We start from the raw sequence: 7,320 nt of genomic DNA on the forward strand, positions 1-7,320 counted from the left end.
GCGCCTGGGTGGCTCAGTCATTAAGTGTCTGCCTTCGGCTCAGGTCATGATCCCAGGGTCCCGAGATCGAGCCCCACTTCAGCCCTGCTCGGCGGAGGGCCTGCTTCTCCCTCTCCCGCTCCCCCTGCTTGTGTTCTCTCTCTCTCGCTGTGTCTCTCTCTGTCAAATAAATTAATAAAATCTTTTAAAAAAGTGTTTTAAGCACTTGAGATGCATTAATTCGGTCCTCAGTAATTCCATGAAGAATGTACTATTATTATTATATTTCCACTGTAGAGATGTGAAAGCCAGGGCCCAGGGACACAGAGCTTATAGTAAGTGGCAGGTCCAGGATACAAATGGAGGCAATCTGACCTGAGAGCTTGTGCTCCTGACCACTCTGCATTTGCCTCCCAAGGTCCTCTGGTGGCTTCTGAGCTCGTGGTTGGGACTCTAGCAGGCCAAAGCCTCATTGCGTTCCCTCCACTACCATTCATGACCATTTCATGGGGAGACTAGGGCCAAGAACCCACGGCATCTCCCTGCTGGTGTCCCTTCCCCCAGGTGTCCCCAAATGCATCTTGCCCTGCACTCTCAGGCTAGTCTTCCTGATAGCCTTGCTCTCATCACTGAACACCCTCTGTCAGTGGCCTCAAGGGGCGACCCATCATTGTCATCAGAGGGCCCCAGAATGGGAGGAACCTGGAGGCACAATGGTCCTGGGGCCCTACACCTTAATAGGAAATCCTAGGGCTCTCTGGTTCAACCGCATCCATCCGCTTCTCTAAGCAAATCCTACTCCATTCCTTTGTTCATAATGTGTCCCTGCCTAGAATGCCCATCCTCCTGCTTCCTGCCTATCCAGATCTTGCCAAAGCGTTAGCTCACACTCTGAATTCCACCTCCTCCAGGAAGCTTTCCCTGAACACTTGCGACTCCCAACCTGTGCTGATTTTTTTTCTCTGCTTCTGAACTTCTGTGGCACTCATGGGTACCACTGTGTTGGTATTCGATTATGAACTTTGATTTACCTTTACCCGTGTGTGTTTTTGATTTCTCCATTTAGAACATAATCCCTTTGAGGACAAAAACCACATTTTAGATATCTATCATCCATGGATTATCCAAAATTTCTTGCAGGTTTATGCAGAATAAATCTCCATATGCAGGACTTATAGGACACCAGGAAGGAGGCCCTCAGGATCATAATTTGTCAGTATCTAAGGTTTGGTTTGTCTTCATAACACGACTAGAAGTCATTTTGGTTTTAAGAAGCAGTGCAGAAAACGGTCTAGATTAGTAGCTTCCTAACTTTGTGTAGTAGTGACATTCTCCCTTTAAAGGCAGGCTTCAGGGGCGCCTGGGTGGCTCTGTCAGTTAAGCATCCTATTCTTGATTTCGGCTCAGGTCATGATCCCAGGGTCATGAGATGGAGCCCCAAGTCGAGGCTCCGCTCTGGGCATGGAGCCTGCTTAAAGATTCTCTCTCTCCCTCCCCCTCTGCCACTTGCCCCCACCCCCACTCATGCTCTCTCTCAATAAATAAATAAATAAATAAATAAATAAATAAATAAATAAAACAGAGGCAGTCTTCATAGGAGCTCAATATGGAAAGCAGACAGGGGTGAGGTTTCTCTGGTTGCCCTTGAGTGGGGCTGCTCTGTGCCTCTACCCCTCCATGGTAGCTCAGAGGAAATCTTGGGGCCGAAGTATTATAGCTTAAAAATCATGAGGGAGCATCACATCTTACTTCACATAAGAGGAATTTACAAATTTGAGTTACTGAAAGAAAAAACTGTATGTACTCATTTTATTAAAAGCATATTTTAGGGGCACCTGGGCGGCTCAGTTGGTTGAGCGCCTGCCTTTGGCTCAGGTCATTATCTCAGGGTCCTGGGATCAAGTCCCCCTTGGGGCTCCCTGCTCGGCAGGGAGTCTGCTTCTCCTTCTGTCCTTCCCCCCTCTCATGCTCTCTCTCTCAAATAAATAAATAAAATCTTTTTAAAAAAGCATATTTGCTGGTATGCTTAAAAAACAACAATTAAGTGACTTTCTCCCCTTTGTTTCATACAAATTTGTTTTTGTTTTTTTCTCCATAAACCTTGTTCACGCCTTATTCTCTTGAGAAGGTGCTGCTGGAGAGCCCTGACTGCATTTGATTTGAACGATCTGTTTACTCCTCCATTGTCCCCATTAAACAGGCAGCTCCTTGACAGCAGAGACTCGCTGTGTTTGTCTTATCTTCAGGCTTAGCCAGGTGCTCAGTGCATAGTAGGTGCTCAGTGCCTGGACTCCCAAGGGATTTGAGTCTCTAGTTATAGGTGCCTCTCAGTGAGCTAGACCCAGCTCATGGCCCCCACGGATGATTCACCCTGAATTTTATTTTATTATTATTATTTTTTAAGATTTTATTTATTTATTTGAGAGACAGAGAATGAGAGACAGAGAGCACGAGAGGGAAGAGGGAGAAGCAGACCCCCGCTGAGCAGGGAGCCCGATGTGGGACTCGATCCCGGGACTCCAGGATCATGACCTGAGCCGAAGGCAGTCGCTTAACCAACTGAGCCACCCAGGCACCCTCACCCTGGATTTTAAATATGAAGTGGTTTTCTCCTGCTGCTCAGCCTGAGTCTGAGCAGCTACCCTGCCCTCCCCTTCCCCTGCTCCTCCCCTCCCCTGCCCAGCTGTTACAGGCTCAGAGAGTATTAGTTAATTTTAATATTAACCTAAGAAAGATTAATTAGGAAGGCAAATTTGCTCTAAAAGATGTAATTAATTCCAAAGCCAAATAGAAGAGAGTTTTGGATTATGTGCATTGCTGCTGCCTTCAAGTAGTGTGGATAATCAAGGGCTGACGAGACGAGAACAGGATCATTTCGGTGTCAGTGACGTGTAGACCACACTCCATATGGTTCCTTCTGTAACTGCGCTCATGGCTGAGACAAAAGATTTAGAGGGAGCTCATGCCCGCGCCACTGAAGTCAGGAGGAAACATCCAATCAGACATCCTGTCCTGGCTCTTCCAGCTCCTAAATCATTCACGAATCATGTATCTTCCTCTCCAGTCTTCCCTCCCGTTGGCCTGGTCCAAGTCTGAATCAACTCCTTTCTGGACTGTTGTAACAACTCCCCCAAGTAGCCTCCAGACTCTGCACCACCAACTCAGTCTCTGCTCAGAACCAAACCTAAATTGTATCAAATGCATGAACACAGAACCCCCCCAGCCAGTGTCAAACAGAAATTTAATCTTGTGGCGTCCCACTTCCAAACTTCCAAATGTGCCCAAAGGTGAAGGGTTAACCCTTCCACATGGCCCACAGGCTCCTTCACAAATTAGCCCCAACTTGTCCCCCAGCTCATTTCCCTCATTTCTCTTCTATCACTATGCTCCTAGAATGGCTGTCCTCAATCCCCTTGTTATAGGGCAAACTACTGCTCATTCTGGAAGTCTCAGCCTGAATGAATCTTTCAACACTTAGGGGCTTCCGAATCTGGGCTCTGGTAGCCCTCTGTTAACAGCTTACCTGATTTCCCCATCATTATTTGTTCTCTTTTTCTTAAAGGAGACAGTGAACACCTTAGAAGGAGGACTGTATCTTTGTATTCTCCTCTACCACTCTCTAATTTAGGCCAAGCCTGATGTCTGTCCCATAGGAGATGATCAATAAATATTCGTTGAAAGGGATGGAGTCAGTTAATGACTCCAGTGATGACGCCAACTGAATTTGCCCATTTGAAACCCAAACTTCCTCTTTTCCCCCTAGTCAATAGTAAATGAAGTTTGAAATATCTGGGAAGATGCCTCAGTTCTCCACTTCCTTTTGCCCGCCTCGCTGAGGCTCAGAGGCAGGTGCCTTCAGGAGGAAAGTCTAGGATAATGGCAAGTGATGCAGACTTCAGCCTGACAGCTGCTGATCTTTGCTTTAGTTGATTTCCCCCTTTGCAAACGGTTATTGGCAATTGAAACTGCAAATCTACTATCTGCTCCCCTATGTAAATTGCATTTACATTTAAATTGTGCATTCTTCCAAAGGATGGGGTTGGTAAATAACAGCAGATTAAACTTGAGGAGAGGAAATTGTGCCCCACGTCAAACCTGAGACCAAAGTGACATCTGGCTTTTACTATTTCCGTTATTTCAGTTTAATAACAGCATGTGGCATTAAGGGAAAAGAAATTGGATCTACATTTTAATGAAAAGAGGAAGCTCTCAGGGTTTAGATACCTTATCATGTTGAATACCTTCTCGATTGGCAGTTAAAACTTGCTTCCCTCAAGAAATGGAATAAAATATCTTTGCAGCCATGGAGAGAATCATAAACAAAAAACAAGCAAATGCCCAGGATTTCACAGATAAAACTGAGGAAAGGGGGTGCTGCAAACATCAAAACCAAGTATTTCTGGATCCTGCAGAGTATAGGAATTCTTAAACAGAATAATGCTGAGAACAGAATCATGGATAGGCCAGTGGGCTCTTCGGGAGAATAATTTCAGACAGAATGGTTTGCACATAATAGAAGGCTCAACCCAATCAGATCATCTGATTGAATCCTTTGTCAACCTAGCTTCCTTTAAACCGCAGAGGTCTAAGAAATTATTCTAGAAATGCCTGTTTCATCCTAATAGTCTGTTTAAATGCAAGCAGTTCCACCTGCTGGCTGCTTTTTTGTTGAAAGCAATTCTGGGAAATGTAAACAAAATGCTTATGCATCCTAATAACCCAAGCCTATCATTTATTTGCTTTGATTGAAACAAATGTGTCAATTTTCCAAGTCTTTGTTTGGTGAATCCAATGTTTGGATGTTGGCAAACGTTTGCATTACATGTTTGTTTGGAAACTGATGCTCTATTCAGAAACTCTGGAGCTATAGCCCTCGAAACTACAGCCTGGAATCAGTCAATGAGTCTCCCTGACGATACACACAAAGATGCTTAATCTTTTCCCAGAATCCTGATAATGTTGAAATGGTCAAGTCCCATGGGCAAGTGTAAATGGGATGGGGCCTCCTGAGGAAGAAACTAGATGTGGAGACTTTGAGGATATGGCTCACGAATAATTAGAATAATGGGAAACATTTATATCGTGCTTACTAGGTGCCAAGCATTTTATGTGTATTATAAACTCATTGCGACCCAGTAACAGTCCTGTAAGGTAGGTACCATTGTCATCCCCATTACAGATGAGCAAAAGGAGACACAGCGAGGTTAGTAACTTACCTTCCCGATGTCACCCAGCTGGGAAGAGACAGAGCTGCAATTTGACTCCAGGCAGGCTGGCTCACTGTCCCCTTAACCCTTTCAAGTGACTCCCTCCTATCCCTGGCACTTAATTAAGGCAGTGTGTTCTCCCATATTTACATTTCGTCTTGCATAATTGTTTCTAAAGTCTCAGCAGTCTTTTTTAAAAGACTCAAGCTAATAGTCTGAAGAATGTTCTTATTCTTCAATGAGCAATTCCTTGACAAGTTAATATAGCTGTCTTCTCCTTTCTTACTCTGCCTAGAGCCCGTGGCCAAATTACCCATCTACTACTATGGATCTTTTGAGGATGGCCGAGATGCTTGAATTTGTTTAATTTTTCCTTTATCTTCCCAGTTTCCTGGCACTGTTTGGTTGGGTAGCAGCACTTTCCCCCCACTTCCTGTGCATAATGATAACTTCTCTGCATCTCTTGACCTTTTATCATGGCAGGCTGCCTATAAAGTCAACCAGTGTCTCCTTCTGTCTGAACGTAGGTTAAATTAATCATCTGGCTTTCACATCAGTCTGTTGCTATGGGGTTTACTGATGTCACACTGTCAGTATTGTGATTACCATAATATCTAACAGGCAAAAAGGGACTGGTTGCTACTAGAAACCCTTGGGTGAAACTCCCCCAGCTTTAGTACCCAACCCAACTGCATAGCCTTTAGACAACCATGTAAAGGGGTAAGTGGATTAATCATCCAGTTGGATTCCATTTGAATACTTTTCTTCCATATGTGTGTTCCCTCTAGGCAGTTGTCTAGTGTCACTTGAAATTGATGAGGGTTCTTTTGGAGGTTATTTTGGAGAGGGCGTTGAAACAACAGACAGCTGTTCTCAGGAAGAAATGTCGCAGGATGGGCCTAAGCTAGCTTCTAAGGGTAATAACAGTAATGTATTGTCCTCTTCCTTTCTATATTAGGTCGTTTCCTAGGGGCCAAACATGTTAATTCAGCTTCCCCAACACGTAGAGAAGAAGGAAACTTCCATTTACTAAGCCTCTACTCTGTGCCAGAATGTGACTCTGGTCCAAGTGTAGCTTTAAGGAGGAGAACTGTAAAGCGAGGCGTTCTCCAACAACCCTGTTATACATGACAACTCACAGCTTCTTCCAGCTTGTATACAATGTTCTTCCTAATTGGACATTGATTGATCACCAATAAAGGCAAAGTCATGACTTAAAATTGGTCCAGATCCTCTGATGCTGAGTGATCTTCTTGCAGTTGTTTTCACTGCAATATTAAAAAGCCTGGAAATAGCAGTGAGGTACAATAAATAAACTTCTACATTACAAATCTCTGTTGAAAGGTGTAACAAATGTGTCTTTTTCAGGATTTTGTTAAGTAGGTGGAGGGGTCCTTTTAGGGGGATAAAGAGATCAAGGGCATAAATGTGATTGAACTTGAGGCTGGTGTAGGACAGGAAAGCCAATCAAGACTTGTGTAAGCCTATATAAGTCAATTTATGTGCCAGAGAATGAATAGCTGACTTTTTTTTTTTTCAAATGCCAATTCAGCAATTACAAAGTCTGCTGGCGGTTAATTAAAAACTACCATCTCGTTATGTTCCAAGTTAAATTACAAGTGTGAAAACTACTAGTGTTTGCAATAACTGAACACTCTGGACTCTCATCAAAAGGAGGGCAGGGATAAATAACTTTTATTTAACTCACTAGAAAATCTCTCTCAGCTCTTTCATATTTAATTAACTTCTTATTTTTTCAGTGCCTGAGTCTTACTCAGAGTTCCTAAGCAGTCATAGAAATATTTGTTCACGTGTTCATTTGGTGCAGAAGACTTTTCTCACATGAGTTAAGTAGAAAAGTTAGAAATAATTCAACCCCAGAGACATTGGGGAAAGTGACACCCACCCAAAGCCTTGCATTGAGGCAACCTAAACCCAAGAGAGATTTATTGCAGAGAATGCTGATTTGGGGGGTTATTGCCCGTGTACCTTCAAAACTGGAGAGATTGGGTTGTAAAGCACTTCTGTGGACTTTCGGGAAATTTTTAGTTCTTATTTGTAAGGCTGCTTTAAAGAACTTAATGTTTTCCTCTTTCATAGATTCCACTGTCTGAAAGAGACCAAACTCCTATTA

The sequence above is a fragment of the Mirounga angustirostris genome, unplaced genomic scaffold, assembly GCF_029215605.1.
Source record: "Mirounga angustirostris isolate CCGP_5_RB_7025 unplaced genomic scaffold, mMirAng1.0.hap1 SCAF_6, whole genome shotgun sequence".
Classification (NCBI taxonomy): Eukaryota; Metazoa; Chordata; class Mammalia; order Carnivora; family Phocidae; genus Mirounga; species Mirounga angustirostris.